Raw genomic sequence first — 22,408 nt, forward strand, 5'->3', positions numbered from 1 at the left:
CAACGGGATGGATGCATTACGTAAACCTTGCATAAACTTCCATTTTAACAAAGCGATTTTTTTTAATACTCCTCTGGCATATTCATATTTTATTATGTGAAACATAAAGGGTCACACTCTAAAACCTGAGTCAACTTTTTTATTTCTTCCTTATAGTGTCCCTCGGGATTGTGTATTGCCTACAGATGCTGACACTAAAAATCAAAGTGGAAGTGCATTGGACAAGAGTGCAATTGTCTCTCACTTCAGCTGCCACTTTGTCGCCGTCTTTAAACGAAATTGGATCATAAATAGTTTGTTGTTGTGTGTAGGCTAGTGCTGAGGATATTTGCCCGGGACTTGAAACCACACAAACCCTAACCCGAGATGTTTCTGCGGGCACGTTGTTAAAAACAGTCGCTTCATGCAAGGGGCGAAGCGTCGTATGGCCCTACTCGGTCCTTCCCTCAAGATCCTCTGGCGAAGCTGCAAACTCCTCTGCACTGATCGTCTCTCTTTCTCTCTCTCCGCCTGTCCCTCCCGCACTCCCTCTCTTCCTTCCGCACTCCGCCGCAGCACCCTCAGCACCTCAGTTGAGCAGGAGCACCGCACTGAGTCACATCTAGACACACACGCTCTCTACACGCACACATAGCCTACACGCACGCACACAAGCACAGCCTCCTGCGGTATCACATACGGCGCAGCGGCTTTTCCAACGGCATACCAAGTGCGTCCTCGGCGGGGAATGAGAAGTGCAGCTCCCGGTCTTAAGAGCGCTCAGAGCAGTGTTGTAGGGTCCTGCTGATTGGGGATGCTGCTGGAAGTCTGCTGCTATTTCTTTTTTCCCGTGCAGGAATCGCCTTCTAACTACACTTCTACCGGGGATTTAAAGAGGACAAGTCGTTTGACCAGGATATAACATTATTCCAAGCATTTTGCTAATTTTTTGGGGGGAGTCAGAGGAGTTGGGGATTTCACTGGACGTGCTATCCGCAGTGTCGATGCGGCTGCGGCTCTGAAGTGATCTCTGCATAGATTACAGGTAAGGAAAGAGGCTTCTCTCACGGCGTCACTTCACACAGCCAGGGCTGTATCTAGGGTGCCCTGGTGCCATTTCGCCAGGTTTTGGGTGTGAGGCTGCCACTGCACCAGCCAGGTGACGGAGGCGTGTTGCACCTGTTCTAGCTGCGCCAAGCCTGTTCTGCATACTCCAGCGATCGGGTGGGTTTCATGCCCAACCTGTCCCTTTTTGGATCATAGTCTATATAAGTAGCACCGGGGAGAATTGCAGGACATGACCTGCCATCTTTCAACTTGGGACCTTATCTTGACTGGATTCCCATCGTTTGGCGCGTAGTATCATGTTTCTGCCCTTCATCCACCGTAAGCCAGAGAGAGCCAAATGTCCAAATTACGCTTGTTCCTCATGCAGCGTTAAACTCTGAAGGTTAAAAAAACCTGAATTGTGTGTCTTTGATTCAGCGTCGAATTTACGCAGTGCCTATGGGGATTTAACCCAGTGCACAAGATGAGCATTTAGTGGCGTGTAGACGCATGGACTGCAGTTGGGATAATGATGGACATGGACAGAACTATCCGGTATTCTACTACACATGGTTGTGTTCGAATGCTTAGCAGCTGTATTTCCCTGCCATGTTTAAATTGAAAGGTCGACGGGACAATATTGCGATTTGGAATGATGAATCCAGCGTGGTTGTTTTTTAGGAAAGTTCTTTAATCCGTTCCGTTTTTGAGCACGTCGTGCATCTTTATGGGATCCACATAGGAAGTCAAATTATCTAGCCCAAAACTATCCGAGAATGGTAGGCTATGCAGAACTTAAACGGGCTCTTTATAGTATTCAGCGTTCCACAATCCCTATGGATTTCTCGAAGGCCTATTTCTCCCTTTTAAACATTTTTTTTTATCGGAATATGACTATTTTAGAACTCACAAAATGTTGCCGCACAGTTATCATTGTTTAGACTTTCGCTTTGTCACACAAGTCTTCTTGTAATTCTCTGAAAACGCATGTGATACAAAAAATCATTTCACATGCGCGTTTCTCCCTGTGTGGCTTCCAGGAGGCGATAGGCTATGCCAGTCTCCTCTCTCCAAAGATTTTGAACTTGACCGAAGGGCTTGACTGTAGGGATAAGCTAACAGAAACGTGCGGTAATATCTCTACAGGGACTCACTCTGCTGTGGGCTACTGAGTTTAGTGTGACTTTATATTACGATTTATAATTTATTTGGATAAATGGTTTTACTATATGATTATCTGGGGTAACATGCAGCTTGGTGTAATAGAGGTTAAACTTGTTCTTATCCCCTGATAATGGATTAACATTATATGAATATTTGTTTTGCTTGATATGTCATTCAAGTCCTTTTGTATTGAGCAGATTTCCCACTCAGCTGTTGTGTTTGCTGTAAATTATGGTTTCAGAATATTAAGTGACATAACCTACTGAGAGCAATTTTAGCATTACGGTTGACACTGTTCTAAAATCACTTATTTGTTTTGCCTTTATTGTAGTTGTACACACGTTTAATTGTCCCTTTTAGACATTGCAGCAAGGGGAGAAACAGTGCAGGTTGTGTCAAGCTGTATTCTCATCCATGTAACTTGATGTAGGTCCTTGATTCCAAATGCGACTTTCTACTCTGTCTCTCTCCCCCTCCTCTCTCTTGCACCTCATGCACAGAAAGCAGCTGCTCCAGCCTATGCAAAACACACATCTCTAGTGCAGCAGTGAGCCGCTCTATCCACCTGCACTCCACACTCAATGCATCAATTCAGTGTGGCCCCTCCAAACTCTCTTTGGTTTAACTGCTTAATGTTATATTTCTGTGGTTGCACAGCTATCTTGAAAGCACTGTGGACATACATTTGGAGTAGGGCTATGTGGGTTTTACATATCTAACAGTTTGAATAAAAGGCTTGTCTACACATGTGTTTAGTGCAAAGTCAACAGAGCGTGGCTAAAGGGACGAGGCTATATCCTGAAACAACCAAGAGGGGCAGTGTGGCCTTACAGGCTGGTGCTGTGGATAGATTGATCTCTTATATTTAGCTTTTGATTTTATTTCATCTGCACAGTAACATGTGTGGTGTGTTTATCAGATTACTAATACAATATGCATATATAATGTATAACACATTTTACTTGGGACATTATAAAGGCTTTTTTTCCATAGAATATGTGATGTCATTTGGGTGGTGCAGAATCATGACGGTCCCTTGATGGACAGCTGGAAAAAAAACTTGACAATCAAACATTAGATACTGCTGGTTGTTGTGTGGTCTATTAGCTGCTATGTGTGGCTTGCAATTATGAGGTAGAGGAGAGTAGCTCAGTCAGGGCAAAGTGCAAAGTTCCCCAAACTCACTTCTGGATGATTCTATTTGTGTGCTTAGAGGTTGAGTGGGTGCGTGTGTTCTGCTGCTGTCAAGGTCTCACGGGGAAAACATTTAAGTCCTTGAGCAGTTTGATAATCCTATCTCATCCGTGTCTTGACTCCTTGTCCTTTCACCAAATTCCAGTTCAGTCCTAAACTCTGGTAGGCTGAGAGAGCACTTGGCACTACTCCGTCTCCCTCCCTCCCTCCCTCTCTCCTTCCCTCTCTCCCTCCCTCCCTCTCTGCATGCTGTCCATCAAGGCCTGCCTATAGGAATTGGAACAGCAGCCTTTATCGGCCTGTAAGCACCTCACATTGACATAGTACCCGCTGTCTGTCGGCCAATGTTACGGCTACAAGGCTGGAGTTTGGACCCGGAGAGCACGGCCCTGTCAATATTATTGCCTACTAATGGATAAACTCTCACTCCAACCTTGGCAGTAAAGCCGTTCCTTACATTTTAGAAGCGGTGCGCTGAGAAGAATAATCTCCATAGAAAATCCCTGCAGTGTGTTCATGTCAAGGGAGAAACTGTGAATGAGTAGGAATGGGGAATCTTCGAGAGACTCTCCCTGTTGATGTAAATGCCTGGTAGCAGTTTAGGGCAAGACTCAGCAGACGTGTGTGTGTGTGTGTGTGTGTGTGTGTGTGTGTGTGTGTGTGTGTGTGTGTGTGTGTGTGTGTGTGTGTGTGTGTGTGTGTGTGTGTGTGTGTGTGTGTGTGTGTGTGTGTGTGTGTGTGTGTGTGTGTGTGTGTGTGTGTGTGTGTGTGTGTGTGTGTGTGTGTGTGTGTGTGTGCGCGTGCGGGTGTGAATGATGCGTCTGTGACTGGCCTGGCGAGGCCCTATACATTCGTATTCACCCTGGTCACAGATGTATCATCATGTCAGACTGAATGATGCGTCTGTGGATTGGACTTGAATGGAGCTCTCTGTTTGTTCTCGTTCTTTTTCTGTTGCTCTCTTCCTCACTTGATCTCGCTCTCACACACACACACACACAAACACACACACACACACACACACACACACACACACACTCTTTCGTATGGGCTGTGACAGGACCACCAGACGCAGGCTGGTGTCCAAGCAGACACCCTTCCTGTCCCATCCCACACACCACCACAGAGAAAATTGCAAATTGTATTTCCGTTTCACCAACTGTTCTTCCCACTATAATCTGTCGCCCATATTTTTGGACAGTGGGACACATGGTTTTTCAACAATGTCTGCAGGAGAATATGTAACATTGTGTGTATAAATCTTTGGGAGGTTCTTTTCCTCCTTTTTGTTTTTAGCTACCACAGATAAATGAAATTTGTAGATGAGAGCGTTAACACTTTTTAGTACAACTGGTTTAGTTACAGGTTTAGACCTTTTACTTTCCAAATGAATCTTCTGTCTTTGATATCTAGTCTGGATTTGACCTCTTGAGTAGACTTCAAGCTTGGTGTGCGATCTACATGTAAGATCCCAAGTCTGTTATGTTTTAGTTGACACCATATTAGAAAGATTGTATCATTGACTGACAGTTTGGTGGTTTTGATCTAAATTTCAAATTTGGTGGGCGTATTCTATGCTGCATTAAGAGAGTAATTGCTTACAAGTATGTAATTAACCCTTTGGTAATGCACTACAGAGCTGTGCATATTGATGTGTGCCGCAGCAATGACAGCAGAAAATCTGAAGTGAGGATCTTCCAACAATAGGCGTTGTGAATTCTATAGGGAGAAATCAATACACGTCTCAGCATCCAATTTAATGAGAACCTTTGTTTTCCTCTGAATAGTTTACTCAGCATATATGTGTGACTCCTACAGAGAAGATGCGTGTGTGTGTGTGTGTGTATGTGTGTGTGTGTGTGTGTGTGTGTGCGTGTGTGTGTGTGTGCGCTCATATCCTGCTGTTCAGAACTTCTTTTTTCATCTTGGCTGCCAGAGTCCTATTAGGCTGTCATAATGGAGCCCAATACATGTACATGCTACTATATCACAGTTGCACCAATTTCATTTTCCCCCTCCAGCCATGCTTCCTTTCATCTTTTTTTTCCCAATCCGTCTCCCTCTCTCTCTCTGCCTCCAGCTCTCTCGTCCCATATCTTTCTGCCTCATTCAAAGCTGCCAAGCACATAACTTTATCGGTGTGTGTTTGTGTGTGTGTGTGTGTGGGGGGGGGGGGGGGGGGGGTTTGGGGCAAGAGACTGACTGTTGTGACATTGGTATGACCTATGAGGCAACATATAAAGTGAGGAGGAGACATGGGATGTTGCTGTTTAAAGATCTGGAATCGGATAGATGTGGAAAAAGGCACCAGCAATATATCAGGGTTTTGCCAGACTGATCCTTCTGATAAGAACACAACATATTAGCCGTTTCTTGCAGGCCTCTATGATTCATATGGAGCTGTGGGTCTGATATATAAACGGCTGTCTTTGATGCAGCCGCGGCAGGTGACACGCTGTGCATATTGGCTCCTATGTTTGTGTGTGCCAAGCCGAGCATGACGAGCAGTAAATTAGTTTTGTTTCAGATGCATGAAATAATGAGAACATTTGCAGACGGTCTTAGGGCATGATTTGTGTGTACCCTCACGCTCTCTCTCATTTGCTCCTGCGCCCGACGCCTTAAGTCCACGCAAAGGATTAGGCCCTTAATTCTGTTTTCATCCTTTCTATCGCAAAGTAGCAGAGGCATGCATGCTTAAGGATGCATGCAAGCACACACAGCGTTTCATTCATCCCAATCAGATAGTACATCTCAGTATTCTCAATGTTTATCATGTAGCCTACAACCAACATCTGAACTTTTTGCTTTAATGGCTTGTCATTTATCAGCACTTTGTTCAAGCAGATCCTGTTCTACAAACCTTAATGCATTCTTTCATGTTAAAGGTAGCAGATTGCAATGAGATATTAAGTGATGTTGACAAAGTTATTTTGCCAACAAGTGTCCTCCAGAATCACTGACTCTACCTTTTAAGAGTTAGACGCATGCACAAAGCTTTTTATTGGGTTGAAAGGTTTGCTGTGAATTTGTTTTAGCAATACTAAAATAGCTGTGCAAAATGACTGTATTTTTGCTGTTATTTGAAATAGTTTGTCCATACTAAAGTATTGGGTTGCTATGATTGACAATTTTCTTTCAGGCTCCAGTAAGAATGGCCCTATTGAGTAGTGCTGAGAGTAAAATATACAGAGAATGTGATCACCATGTTTGTTTACTATATTTTCCCAGTATAATATTGTTCCCGCTGGAGGGGACCCTATGTTGAGATGATGGTAAATGATAGGTCTCACCACTCACCACAGTCACTTCCTGTCTGCTTTGAGTGTCAGTGGTGTCAGGGGGCATCAGTATGCAGTGTTACCACAGTAATTGTGAAACAGCGGGCTCAGGGAGGACGCCTGCCGTGCTGTAGCCAGAAGGCGGTCGGGGTTGGGGGGGGGGGGGGGGGGGGCTCTACTTTACTCTAATACCCTCCCTACATCACTCCACCTTCTCCTGTCTCCCTCCTCCCTTCAGGACATATCATAGTCTAGCAGCATACTGTTGGGGATGTTACAGAGAGATTTAACAAGGCTTACACTGGGTTTTCTTGTTATTCTTCTCTCTGTGTGTGTTACTCCCTTTTGAGTTTGGGATTTTGTCTTTTCTTGAGTACTTTTTTTCTCTCTTCTGTTGATGGGATTTGGAATGGCTTGTGTCTGCGCGAATGCAATGATTGACTCTTAGCCAGAACCCAACTGTCTCCAAGTGCTGTGGAGAAATGTGTTGCTCTCCTGGAAAGAAAAAAAACTGTGTTTCATTTGTTATTCTGGTTAAGCCTGGGACTTTCATCACTGACGGCTATTGATTTTTGTATGGTGTGATTAAACTTGCCAGGAAGAGGGTGACTACATTGGAAAGTAAAAGTTTTGCGACGTACCCAGTAAAACACTCGATCACTTGATGTCTCTCTCTCTCTCTCTCCCTCCCTCTACCCAAACTGTTGAATCATCAACCTTAAGGTTAATCTGCACAGTGCGTTTACTCACTCATGATATCATCCCGTATCTCTGACACATATGTTTGATTGGTGTCATCCTGTCTCACTGCCTTCCTTGTAGTGGAGATTGACTGAGAATCATATAAATTGAACACTGAAAGCCAACTGCCTCCTCAAGCTTGCATTCCTGCTCAGCATAAGGGGAAGACCTATTAAATCTTCGCACTATAGTGACACACACACCATTCTTACCTGCCACCCACACAACTCACAGTGTTCCTATGGCAACATGATTTGTCAACTGAGAACCCCTCCACAGAAATTGTCCTTGCTGCTTTGCTTGCCGTGGACAACAGCAGGAGGCACTACAAGACATAAAAGGTTGATACTGTGTGATGGGCCTTTTGACCTTTTCATATGACAGTAACTGGACTCAGAAGATTCACCATTAACATTTTGTTTACATGACAGAAAGGCGTCAATACATTTTGACATTCTCAGCAGCACTGATTACCATAAATGTTAGCTTGTCTTGACTTACTCTGCCACTGAACGTCTGCTTCATTTGGGAACAGTGACGGATGGAGTGTTTGTAGTGTTTTGTTTATTTTGGACTGGTACTTCCCCGAGCAACAGAAGAAAGGAAGATTTTAAAGTGGAAAAAAAGAAAGTGGAACCAACTCTTTTGATTGATAAATGGCTAATGCTGAAATGATTAGCTACTTTGCTTTTGAATTCAAATACAACAAATCTGCAGGAACAAGTTGTTGACAAGTATCTATCTATGTGGACACAGTCTTCCTAGGTGTTTAAACCAGGGCTTTCTATACTGTGAGCACACGTCTCCTGCCCCCTCCCACGCAGCACTGGGGGTTGCTATAGACATCAGCACTACTCAAATCCCCAGATGACAGGCTAGGAGAGGAAAGGTGAGACACTTTGTTGTGTTGCATCAAGCGTTCAAGCTTCTTTGACTCTGTTTTCTCTGTTGGCTCACAAAAAGGCCAACTGGTCTCTCTCTGAGTCTACAAACGTAACCGTGGAGAAAGCGCAAGTTCTGACAGGCGTTTTCATCCCTCCCTCCATCCTCCCCATCCTTTGTGTCCATCCGTTCTGCATTGTCACGGCAGTCCCTCCAGCCAAGCTTTGATTGGGTTGTTATGGGCCCACCGGCAAATCTGCCAAGCAGATAGTTATATGGTGGTGTGTGTGTGTGTGAGTATGTTTGTCCATGTGTAAGTCGCTGTGGGTAAGAGGTTTTTCTCCATGTCCCAGAGAGAAGCAATGCGATGAGGTAAAGCTTTCAGAAAATAATCAAAGTATGAAAAATGGCTATGACCAACTGCTGAGAGACGAAAGGAGAGGAGGGGTAAAAAACCGCTGGATAACAATTTGCATCCTCTCACGATGGCTGCCCAGGAAGCCTGTCTGATGTGTTTATGCCATAGGCTTTGAGGGAAGAGGAGAAGTTTGAGAGGGGACAAATAGGAGAGAGAGAGAGAGAGAGAGAGAGAGAGTTGTGGAAAGGCATGTAATGGAGTGTAAACCTGCCTGACCTCAGTTTACCCACCGCTGAGTTTGTGAAGTGGCTCACACACATAGTCCCAGTTTATGTTCAAGGATGTTTTCCTTGTAAATTATTTCAAACCTTACAAATGTATGCTAGTTGTCATCCTGTATGCCTGAAGGGCCTATAATACCCAGTGTTTTGTCTACATAACTAAAAAGTTCAAATGTACTGCATAGTTAACTGCTGTTACAGCAACTTTTGATCCTGAGTGATGCTAAGTACTGTATATCGTCTATTGACAAGACTCTGGGAGCTTGTATCCACATAACCTATATCATTTCAATTTAGCTAAACTGTCCACAGGGACACAACTTCTTCCACACCTGTTGAAAGCTCTGTTACACCATATTTCTGCTGTGGGCAGTTTGTAGTATGTTTGTAGAAGGCCATACAGAGGCTGTAGCAGTGTACATTTTGTTTCTGTGATGCTGCAACACTGCCTGTGGCTTGTAATGTGCATGTGTGGAATGGGTAGAAAGTGTGAATGAGTCTGTATAGCATCTTCCCTGAACAATGACAGAATGGGTTTATGAGTCTGTGAAGCATTTAATCATGGCCCTCGTCCCACTAGACTTCTCTTGCTCTCCTCCTCTCTGAGGCCTCTTTGTGCCCCAGGACATTACAGTCCAAGTATGATGCTGCTGACATTAGGCCTGCTGTGGTGCAGATTTATGGCCATTTTCCATTACCCACATATTTAATTGCTTTTGGAATATAATTAGTTTCCACCCAGCAAATAATTATAATTGACTGTGAACAGCACCAATGATTTTAATGTTTGTTTTGTGTTAAGTGCACTTATGCAGCACACTGTATTTGTGTCATATGGTGCAGACTAGATGTATAGTAATAAAGACTTGAGCTCACTCATGGAGTCTTCTTAACTAATCTTAGTTAAACAGATGATTTAGTAATAAAGAAATTATTTTTTATGATCATTGCAGCATATCTTTCAGATTTTGCTTCTGTATTTACAGTATACACTTGTTAATAATTCAAGGACATGATCTCCATTGAGTTTCCAGTCTACACTTTTTTTTGTAATTTAGCAGCATTTGAGTTTAAATTCACCTCAACATGTGTGTGCCGCATGAATAATTCCCATGATGCATCATTTGACTCACTGATTAAATATGAACATCGTCAACATTTCTTTAACAAACCCAAAGTCGACAACTCACTATGATTATTGATATTTACTGGAAATGATCTATTATGGCTTCATGCCAGTATTAGTTTGAGTAGTTTATGCATGCTTTCCTCATTACACTGAGCAGAAGAAAAAGGAATGAAATGTTTTTTTACATTAGTTTTGTGTGAGAGATGATTGGAATGGAGTGTAGAAATGTGATATTTAGCCTTCTCCCCAAGCTAAACATTATTTAATTACAATCATTTCTCATCCTAATGACAATAGTGTTATTCAACTTTCTCAGCGCTGTGTGAAAGCTGCGACTCAATCAACCTTTTAGGGAAATGAGACATCCAATTCTCCACTTCTGCTCATTGGCCGTGGCAGCTTTTTATTCCCCCTCTCACTGTCTTTGCTCTTTCTCAGCCAATAGTTATTTGCACCATTTGCTGAATGTGTTAAAAAAAAAAGTGATTTCTCTCAGTGGCTCGAAGGGCACTTTTGACACATGCTGTCAAACTGCTCATTTTTCAGATTTCTGAGGTCATTACTGCAGCGCTGCAAGTCTCTGCAGGTGTAGACATTCTGTCTTCACTAGCATGTCCCACAGTCTCCTCCACCCCCTCCTCTATCCCACATGGCCTATGCTTAGGTCATATACACTGGATGACAAATTATGACATACACTGTTTCTAAAAGTAGATGTGGAAGTAAGGTCATATTTTTCTTTCTAATTGAGGCGGCTGCAACGTTAAGATGGAGTCCCAGGTACACGGGAGATGCCATTGTTGTACAGTGTATGACAGTATGACAGTGACTTACAGTGGCTGAAATGATAGTAGCTGCTCACACCGCTTGTAAAAGCATTCTTGGTGAGAAGAACTCCAGTAAAATCCTATTCAGTGTTCTGTTGTCCTCTGATATAGTCAACTGATGTGTTGTTTCCACTTACTGATCATGTGTCAGGCTGGAGGTTTTTGCTATTTTTGTATTGTATAGCATTGTATTTTATTGGTGTCCTTTATTATTTTTTTACCTCCTCAACACCAATTATAAATGAAAAGACAAGATGATTTTTGGGTATGACCAATTACTTTTGATTCCTTGATGAAGTATTTCTATTTCTCCCTGAATTTCATGTGCTTTTTGTATTATTTAAATCGTATTAGTGATCTGGCTTATTGGATTACTAGAGTTTACCAATTCCAACAGGCAGTTAAACAGAATAAGAGAAACAGAGGCAAATAATAGCTTTCAAAAGGGCACAACGGGCTGGTCGACTGACCTCATTCCAGCTCTGCGTAGTAAAGCAGGAGCTGAGAACTTTAAGACTCTTCCTCATCATCACTATGGATTATAAGGGGAAAGCTGTAATCCATGCGCTCACAGATGTGCATGTTTCTCCTGTGTGTATGTTCCTGTTTGTGATAGAATGGGATAAAATAGATTAATAGAACTGTTTTTCTCCAATTGTTTATTTCTTGTCTTTTATACTGCACATAACAGCGTACTTATTAACACGCACATTTGGTTGCACACTTGCACACCTCACATACTATTCACATATTCAATGAGCGATGCTTACCTGATAGACAAAGAAAAAAAAGTGCAGAAACAGGGTAGACATCAGAGAAAAATGAAAACAGCAGTTTAACCGTTTGATTGTAATCAGCACAAAGCCTTCTAAACGATCAAGCTTTCCAGTCTCAGCAGTTAATCTCAGAGGTCAAGTCTGCTTTAGCTCTTTTCAGCAACTGTAATGGAGGAAGACGGTGGAGACAGGAAGGTCACTGTAAAAGTATTCAGTATGCAGAAACACACAGAAATGGATAGAGATACAGAATTATAAGAACAAAAGTCATACAACTCCTCGTGTCGTCAATGGTCTGTGATAAAACGGCTTCAGTTGTCATGTCGAACTGGGGCAGGTCTGATCCTGTTTACAGCCATTCAGCCAGAAAACGTGATTTACCCCAATGCTTAAGAAGCAGTTTTTTTTGGCGTGTGGATATGTTTTTTTTTTCCTTTTTCTGGTGGAGCCAAGCTGTAAACCAGTTTCAAAATAAACAACATTCAGACAGTGTTATCAATGTCTTCATGTCTGGGAGAGGACTGAATGATTAAGTATAACTGGATTGTTAATGGGGGCAAGGTTTATTTGGCAAAACTGTGTGTGACTCATACATGGTTGATGTAATGATCAATTCACATGTGGCAATTTTGAAGAGCGGAAATTGTTATGTTTAGTCCTTAGAAAAGGGACTACTTTGAGTAGTCGCCAAGTCAATGGCATGGCAACGATACAGCCGTCCTGGAATCTTAGTTTTAACAGTTCATTTTTTAGCTAAACAAATTAGAAATAATTGTTTTGGTTATTTGACAGTTGTGCTGGCTGTGTTGTTTGAAAAACCAGCCATACACATTTTCTTTTCAAAATTTTTTTTTTCCTGATGCCAGTGGTTTAGAGATCTAAGGGTATTCAGATGTTATGGTGAACATTTGCATGTGTTTTCCCTCAAGACACAAGTTGTCTCTGGGCTTGTCTCAACCTGGACAGCAGATATCCAACTCTTCCCGTAGGCTCTGAGTTTGTGTGTGTGTGTGTGTGTGTGTGTGTGTGTGTGTGTGTGTGTGTGTGTGTGTGTGTGTGTGTGTGTGTGTGTGTGTGTGTGTGTGTGTGTGTGTGTGTGTGTGTGTGTGTGTGTGTGTGTGTGTGTGTGTGTGTGTGTGTGTGTGTGTGTGTGTGTGTGTGTGTGTGTGTGTGTGTGTGTGTGTGTGTGTGTTGGAGTTTATTGTCTGCCAGTATCACTGACCAAAGGACTTTTCCACAGCTGACATTTGGCATATCATGAAACAGCACCGGTGTCCCATGTCATAGTAAAGTTATTTTTCCTATACCTCTTGTAGCCTTGTTTTAGGACAGTCACCCAGAGAAAGTGAGAGTCTAAAATCAGGGAAGACACGTTACAGAACCTTTTAGTTTCAACATGCCATTCATTTATTATTATTGGAGACCTAAAGTGTGCTGTGTGCAAAATAAGGTGTTCTGAATGATTCCTGATGCATTAGCTGCTTCAACGTCATTGACATGCTTGGAGGTTGCTGAGCGAAAGAGGCAGGGAAAGGGGGAGAAAGACACAAGTGGAAGAGTGAAGAGCTAATGTGAAAGAGATTAAAGGATGTTGTTGCCTGCTGAAAATCAAGACTCACAACAACTCAGTGAGCCGGTCAGCATAAAGATCCAACCTTCAGAGGTCACACCGTGTCTCTTTGTATGTGTGTGGATTAGGGATGTAACGATATGAAATTTTGGGTACGATACGATACGATACGATATTGCAATTGATATCACGATATCACGATACGATATTAAGCGCGGAATTCATTTCTACCCCCTCAAATGAAATGTTGTACCGCTGATTTAAATAAAACATAAACGCAAGAATAATTCAAATTTTTTATATCTTAATATGAAGAAGAGATTTCTGAGAGATTTAAACAACTTATCACCAAAACAAAGACACTGCTTCTCTACTGTTGTTTTTAAAGAAGCTTTACATCTATATTTTTCAAACTGAAATAGGAATTTTAAATCTAAACTTAATTTAGTCACTTGTCTGTAACTGTAAAAGTATGTATAAAATAAAAATTATTTAAATAGTGTGATAATTTCCCCATTTATTTATGTTTTATTTGCTTATCAACTCTATTTTTGCAAGCCATGCTTTTACCTTATTAGGCCTACATTATGACAAGCACAATTAACTCTGTAAAATATTTATTTATGATTTTTATTTGTTATTAACTTAAATTGCAGTCTCAAAATCAATGTTTTTGCAGTGCACTCCTCTCCCCCTCCCTTCCTCACACTTTCGCAACGTCACCTTCATTTGACCAAAGTAGTGTCACCTAAGTTTGACATAGTAGGGATTCCATAGTATTGCGCAACATGCTGTTAGCTACTGTCTGCTGAGTTCACGTGAAGTTGTGATGAATATATCAAGGATCTTTGGACTTATTTCCTTCATCTGCCTTTCACGGAAGTTCGCCGACTTTACCGGGGATTTAACGCGCGGTGGCGGTGGATTCTATTCTATTCTGTTCTATTTTTTTTTTTTTTTTTTTTTTTTTTTTATAATCTCATTTCCTCACGTTCGCCTGGATTCATAATGATATAATTGACCCGCGAGCAACTTTCTCTTCAGTCTGGTAAGCTAGTCGATCTTTTTCTCTATCTCTCCCTTTTCTCTTTCTCTCTCTTCTCTGCTGCTACGTGACTCAATGTTGTGAAGCTGCACGCGCTAGTGTAAACAACGGCCCACGTGAGACGTGACTGTTCAGTTTAAAGTTAGAAGTCATGTTTCAGTGATAAGATGTTGTGTCAATGTGTTATTGTTTGGTTTCCAATGTTGGTGTGGCCCATACAGTGTTAGATTGAGTGCTACGTTTATGACAACGTTGCTTACCAGACTCTCCACAATGACGGAGCGCATTTACCATGCATGCTCGCCTCAATACCGTGACGCGGTATAACAAGAAAAAACTTACGGTTGACATTCGTGGCCTTTTCATATCGCGAACGACCGTTTTGCGGTATATTGTTACATCCCTAGTGTGGATGCCAGGTTGGAAGAGTTTGTGCTTCCATAATGATTGTTACAGCAGCGCAGTACAATCCTACCTTGAAGGTAAAATACCAACAAAGCAATTGCTGTCTTTTTCACTAACACACAGGCATACACACAAATACACAACGCTCACCATTTTGACGTGTTTCTCATACTGCAGCAAAATATCCAGACTCATTCCAGCCCCAAGCAAAGTTAGACTCATAATTAATGACTGTGTCGAGAGGAAAATAGGATATGGGGAACCAGAGATGAGACGGAAAAGAAGGGACAAGGGAGGAAAAGAGGCACACAGATAGAGAGACAGATAGAAATGTAGCTCTCAGAGGTACAGGGATTTAAGAATGGATGGGTGGACGGAGAAAAAGGATGAGGACGTGTTGGGACTTAAGATTGTGCCAATCGGCAGCCGATGGAAGCAAGAGCTGATTTGTCTACACGGCCCTGCATTCCTGTCTGCCTGTTAGTTTGGGGAATAAGGGAATTGGGAGAGAGAGAAATGGAACAGGAGAGAAGGCTAGAGGCTTTGAATTTGTTCTATGTAAGCAGCTGTCAGACAGTGCCTAGCAACACCATTTAAGAACCATTCTTGGCTGCATTTATAGTAATTACAGTAAAATATCTCCGCCTTTTTGATTCCGAAACGAGCTTCTGTGGCACAACATAGTTATAACTGGGGGCAGTTCAGAAGGATGATTGAGAGGATATCTTCTTCGTTAACACACTATGTGTTGTGTGCATCTTACTCTACTCTTACCATCCTCCTCACATTATAATTATCAAGTCTTTTGGAACCCCTCAATCAGAATGTGATTGTTCCAAATAGTCACTGGTTGTCAAAGGGTATCAATATTAAGTGTGCAGTAATGGTCATTGGCTTAACTGTGTTACAATGTTTTAGTTTTAAAATGTGTATTGGTTTGTTATTTTGCATTTTATATAAATAATTATTAAGTCCAGATAATGCTCGTTCATGATCATTTTCTTAACATGATAAATGTAATTACAGTCTTTAATGCTCACTGATGAGTTGCTTGTGTTTCTTTGTTGGGACTCCTAATCCTAATTGAATCCAGAGCTTCATTAAGTTCACCCTGTAAATGCTCCTCTCTGGTCACTGCTGTGTGGTTTGTCTCAGGCAAACAGGCCCCTCCCATTCAGGAAGTCAGCCACGGGCTAACCCAATGGCAGCGAGGCGCTGATAGCAGGCCAGTGGACTCTTTAACAGTCCTCCTAATGACATTAGAGCCTCTTGATCGGCACTGATGATAGCACACCGCCAATCTCAGCCAGCATCAGCATCCACTGCACAAAGCCCCAGCCCGAGCAAAGTGTGTATGTGTGTGTGTTTGAGTGACCTTACTTTGGAACTGAGGACTGCTGGAGTGTTGTACTCCCTCAAGGACTCTGTCATTCCCTACTCTCTTTGCAGTGTAGTTTCCCAACTAGGGATATTATATCTGTGCAGGGGCCTGAATCTGAGTGGGTTTTTATAAAAAATGTGCTTGTATGAACCTTTTATTTTAAGGAGTGTTAGTAAGTCTCTGATGTGATATGGTAAAAGAGAAAGAAAGTGTCAAAAAGTGATAGAGCTCCCCAGAGGGTTTGTCCATTTGGATCTTTGCCTAGACCTTGTAAGGCTCTGACTCCCTCACGAAGAGGGAAGGCACAGATAGCATAGACAGCAAGCTAGCAATAAAGCAAGAAAATATGAGCCACACTTACATTTTACTTGGACAGTGATCCACTATATGCCTGTCTTTGCTTCATTCATAAAGTATCTTTTCAGGACACATACTGTAGTTTTTCCACTGCATTTCTGCCCTCTTCTTTTGCCACTAACTCCAACTAAAGTCATTGTAGTGTGACAGTGTGGTCAATCATGTTACTTTGGAAACACATTGAGTCCCTAGTCGCCTTACCCGGTGACTGAGGAGGATGTTACATGGGGAAATGTCCAACCAAGGTCCACAATCATCCCTCACTGGCTTTCCACAAGCAAACCATTCCTGTGTGTTTGATGGAGGTCAAGCCAAACGCATTACATTAGAACTTAAGGCAGTGTTTTCAGAAAAACACAAGCTCACAGTGGTTGCTTTTTGAGAAATATACCAATGACTTTGGTCTGTTTTTTCTCTTTGTAAACATTTTGAACAACCATTCACACACCTCAACCATGTGGGGCTTTGCAGGATTGTCATTCAGTTTGATGAATGTGTTGCTTGAATGTAAAAGCTGACTAGTGTCAGTCTATGAACAAAACTCAGATTAGACTGAAGGAAACATGTCAAATAGAATATTTTAAAATCAAGCAATATATTGTAAACACTGTCATGATATACTACACTGGTCTCTCAGTTGGTTTCCTCTCATTTCTAATGTGATATACCCAGATGACAATACAATCCTAAGACTTTCTTTATAATAAACAGCTCTGTTGGGGATTAGACCTCCTAACCCCGATGTAGACAGGGTATCTGGTGACAGTAATCCATGTTGCTAATCCACGTCTTGATGTAACCAAGGACACTCCGCCTTCTCCCTCCATCCTCTCTGTCCTTTTTTCTTTTTTTCTTTCTGCTGCTGCCATCCTGAGAGGGACGAGTGTGCCATCTGTTTGGTGTATCAGCAGGGGTTAGCTTAGCCTGATTGGCATGTTAGACCTGATTGTGCCATCATTATTTAAATTTTTGTCTATTTACAGGTTTGTGTGTGTGAATGATAGAGCTGTGCTTTAAGAATGGAATTCATCCACATTGATTTGGGTGTTAATGTTTGCCATTAAAAAGGCTTGTAGCTGCCCCCAAAAGTAATAATTGTAAGCTTTGGCAGATTAGAATACTTTTACCTTTTTTTACAAATACCCACCAAGTGAAAATGTATGTGGATTAGGAAACAAAAGTGCAGCAGACACATTTAATCAAGATTGAGTGAGATTACAATTCAAAGGGTAACGACCTATATTACATGGAATAAACATACTTACTGTCATACTTACTGTACATGCATGTTTGATTTGAGCTTTTATTTTAGTTAGTCCTTCATATAGAGAATTGTACATTCATATCTATACTATCCAGTATTATATTTAGATTGTGTGGGGGAGAATATGGGTTTGTTCTGGTTGTCAGACTCGTAACAATGAGTAGCAAATCCTCCTGTGCTCTGTCCCTCGCTAATACTCTCATTCCTGCAGGCAGACACACTATATTATATGTGTTGTGTTGTTGTTGTGGTTCCCTCTTCTCAGCAGCATACTTGGGTAACAGGGGCCTGCCTTTTCCCCTAGTCACCAGCAAGCTGAAAAAAAACCTCAGTTTACTTTGCTCTAGTTAAATTTTTGCCAGTATTTTTGCCAGGGGCATAATGCACTGTAGTTGTGCCAAGGTACGATGCCAGTGTGCGTGTGTGTGTGCGTGCGTGCGTGTGTGAGTGGGGTGGGGGGCATTCTTGCTTTTTATGCTTGCTGTGTTTGAGTGTATTTTATTCAGAAGTGTCAAGTTGGAGTGTGTGTCTTGCTGTGTAGTGTTCTGGATAAGTGTGTGTGTGTGTGTGTGTGTGTGTGTGTGTGTGTGTGTGTGTGTGTGTGTGTGTGTGTGTGTGTGTGTGTGTGTGTGTGTGTGTGTGTGTGTGTGTGTGTGTGTGTGTGTGTGTGTGTGTGTGTGTGTGTGTGTGTGTGTGTGTGTGTGTGTGTGTGTGTGTGTGTGTGTGTGTGTGTGTGATTGTGATTGTGATTATGCTGAGTGAGTGCAGGGACACTGTGTTTTTTCCTCCAGTCCCAGTGTGTGGCTGTGTTGCAGAGTGATGCCTATTCCTCTTATCAATGCCTCAGCTCAGCAGGGGAGGGGACTGGGTGGACATTTTTTTTTCATCCACAGATCCGGGACACTCAACTCTGTCTACTTGTTTTTGTTTTCCTTTTTCTTAGTCTACCTCTCTGTCTTCTTTTCTGTCCCTGTCTGGCTCCTCCACTCTTTTACTTTTCTCACTTACTTCCAGTCCTGCGCCAATACTAATACTTGCTGATCAACTCCTAACATGACTAGCAAGTAGCAACCGTCATTAAGTCATCTAATTTCAGCCTGTGACAGATTACCTTTGATAAGTGTGTAAAATCATTTTTCTCCCTTTTAAAAATATAAAGGATTATGTGTAGTTACTCACTCATAATCTCCTAATCCCATTTGACTAATAGTGTTTTTATGAATGTGATAGTTATTCTTTTTTACACTGAGAAGTTAAGCTGTTTACCGAAGACTTTGACGGAGGGGAGGCATTTATGTTCAAGAATTTACTGGGGTATGAAGCAAAACTGTCAGACTAAAAGTGAAAAGAGATTATTTTGTTGTGGCTTTTGTTGTGTCTCCTCCAATTGTCATGTCTGGTCTCAGCTCTCCATTACACTTTGTTTTGCCAAAGCAAGATGGCTCCGATATATCCATCATAGCTTTGCCTAATACTGTTGTCCCTGAAGTTAGCTTTGCAGAATCAAAACACTTTGTCTGAAACTGGGCAATATGTAGCTGTTGATCTGTTGAACATAACTCTGTTTGTGTCTTGTCTGAAATGTTGAGCCAGGTTTAAGACGGACACGGACAGACTAAATGTGTGGCTCTAAAACCGCATCTGCTTTAGGATGGAGGGAATACATTTTATCCATCTTGGGAGGAGTGTAGCCAATCTCTCCTCTCCTCTTCTCTCTTCTCCTCATATAATTGGTGAAGTCCCACATTTATATATGTAAATGCAGTTCATGTCTCCCTTTTAGGCTGCAGTTAACCAGTTATCATGTGATTCATCTCAGCTTGCTGCTCACGGCGTTTAAGAACACAGAAAAGAAAGAGGAAAACACAAGGATCCCAATTACTTCTATTTATTAAAGAGTTTTTAGTCTCACAGATGGAGTCAAACACAGAAGCAGTCTCACACAGGGCTGTTTTTGCCCACAGTTCCAACTATACTGGAAATGTATTTTGGGAAAATGAGTGTAGTGCTAATTATGAATTCATTAGCACTCTTTGATGTGTGTGTGTGTGTGTGTGTGTGTGTGTGTGTGTGTGTGTGTGTGTGTGTGTGTGTGTGTGTGTGTGTGTGTGTGTGTGTGTGTGTGTGTGTGTGTGTGTGTGTGTGTGTGTGTGTGTGTGTGTGTGTGTGTGTGTGTGTGTGTGTGATATAGAGCTGCAACGATTAATCGACGAATCGATTATTAATCGATTACTAAAATAATCGCCAACTATTTTGATAATCGATTAATCGTTTCAAGTAATTTTTTAATAAAATATTTCCAAATTCTCTGATTTCAGCTTCTCAAATGTGAATATTTTCTGGTTTCTTATATCCTATTATGAATGTAAACTGAAATATCTGTGTGTTTTGGACATAACAATACATTTGAGGACGTCAACATGAGCTTTGGAAAATTTATCAACATTTTTCACCATTTTCTGACATTTTACGGACCAAAACACTAATCGATTAATAATCGATTAATCGAGAAAATAATCGACAGATTAATCGATTATCAAAATAATCGTTAGTTGCAGCCCTAGTGTGATATTTGACTAAAGTTAACCAAATCTGGCAGCTACCCAGAGCAGGCAACTGCAGACTTGGGGTCACAGAACTTACAGCCCCCTTTTCCTCATGCATCTGATCTGCTGCGTTTGCTCTGGCTAGTTTGTAGATGCAACACATTTTCCCAAGTATATTTACCATTTTGTTTAAGCCCCATCAGTCAAACCAAGCATGAATATTATTATTTTTAAAGTGGATTAACAATTTTGTCCTCAAAGCAATTATACATGATTTTAGCATTATGCCATAATTTGCGCACTCTCACGTCATCACTTTGTAATCTAGCACCAGGATCACACCTGATTTAAATAGGATTTATAAGAGCAGGCGAGGGAACAGGCATGTACTAATGGTACGCAACTGGATGAAGATAAACTATGTGTTAGAATGGTGTGTCTGTGTGTGTGAGCGTGTGTGTCTGATGTATAAATCCTCAGAGCCAAAGCAAGCTTTAATTAATGGTGCTTGATCATCAGCAGGCAAAGGCAAACAGCAACTAAACGAGCATGCCCCCCGTCAGGGAGGATAATTGCATTTCACCAACAGATTCATGTGGCAGACGCTGCCATTGCAGTGTGCCACCACTGATGAGATGTACTTTTTTTCATTTCAAAATTCTTTGTGTTTTAAGCTTAAAATATATAAAAAAAAAATTGAAAGGTGACAACTGGGAGCCTTTCTTTTCAATGTTTTGTTTGTTTTGGATGTCGGCTCTGTTTGAGTGCAGTAGTGTTTCTACTCAATGATAATAGGTGGATGTGCAGGTGGTAAAACAGCCTCTCCCTTTATGTCTCACACCATTCTTTTTTTGTCTAAGTCTCCATTCATCTCCCCTGCTTTCTGTCTATCTCTTTTTCTATTAATAATTACTGTTGAATAAAGTAGTCTGGGAAATTTAGAGGAAGGATTTGTTATGGCCGTCCCTCCCGCTAGGTAAATGATAGGTGGGAGCTCCAGTGCGGTTCACAGTGTGAGATTAATATGCAGTTCCCCTTTTTATTTTTAGAGGAACATTATGGGCTCATTGCCCTGTCATTACTCCTCAAGTACCTGCAATAGCTTCTACTAGCTCCTTCCTCTAAAGCCCCCTTCCTGCCGTCTCGCTTTCTTACACTCACTCCTCTTTATTGGGTAGACACAAAAGCAGAAACCACTTTCACTCCAACTGCCCTGCAGCAAATACCAAACAACATTTTCTTTTTCAAGCTCCCAAATGTGGTCATCCCACACTCTTTTTGGAACAGTGTGTTTAGCGCTTTGAATATTTACTGCAGGGTAAATTTATAATATTCAAATGGTTTCAATTATTTTGTCCAAAGCCCTTCTCTCGCTCCACCACTGTTCTGCCTGTGGCCTAGCTATGGGAATGATCACTCACTCTTTTGACTCACTCTAATCCATGCACAAAAACTCATACATTTCAACACACATCACCTTTACTATCTATGTATCATTTTTTTATCCCTCTCATCAGCCTCTCTGGTCCTCTTATCATATGTTGATAGGATGTTTGCTCTCTCCCCTCCCCACCTCTTTCTCTCTCTCTCTCTCTCTCTCTCTCTCTCTCTCTCTCTCTCTCTCTCTCTCTCTCTCTCTCTCTCTCTCTCTCTCTCTCTCTCTCTCTCTCTCTCTCTGCCTTACATCTCGTAAGGGAGATTGGTGAGATTGTACGAAGGTTGCATTTGACAGCACCACAATGAGAAGAGAGATGTGTGGTTGGATAATGTCCAGTATCCCCCCATACTACTATGGGTCCTAGTGAAATACTTATTCCTTTAAATTATTATAATAGCAAAAATTATAGACGGAATATTACGCCATCAGTGAAGATGGTTGAAAAAGTACTTGTTTGTATTTTTAATAGGCTTTTAACAGACATTTTTCAATAAAATGTCTGTTTTGCTGATGGAGATTTGCATAGCTTTACTATGAGGGACACTTCAAAGTTCTTACTGTCTCCACCCTGTGCCTCTAGCAGAATAGCGTGCATATTGTTTTACATTTATTTGTATTTATTTGATCCTGCTATTGCTTTCACTACTTTCATGTCAAAACACATAATTTTTAAGTTAACAGCTTTAGCAGAATAATACTGTGGATTTCCAGTCAAAGATAAGATTTGAGTAGGTGTTTGGAAA

The 22,408-nt window shown here is 41.6% G+C and overlaps 1 protein-coding gene across 2 annotated transcripts in view; it reads left to right on the forward strand.

The window, feature by feature from the left end:
* Nucleotides 1-634: 634 nt before the first annotated feature.
* plxna4 (plexin A4) overlaps nt 635-22,408 on the forward strand; it is a 211,609-nt gene continuing 189,835 nt past the window's right edge. For both annotated transcript variants that reach the window (XR_013845451.1, XM_080050959.1), the window contains exon 1: nt 635-1,024. The gene's annotated coding sequence lies outside the window, so the exon portion shown is untranslated. The remainder of the gene's footprint in view (nt 1,025-22,408) is intronic.

Source organism: Ammodytes marinus, assembly GCF_949987685.1.
Source record: "Ammodytes marinus genome assembly, chromosome: 22".
Taxonomy (NCBI): domain Eukaryota; kingdom Metazoa; phylum Chordata; class Actinopteri; order Uranoscopiformes; family Ammodytidae; genus Ammodytes; species Ammodytes marinus.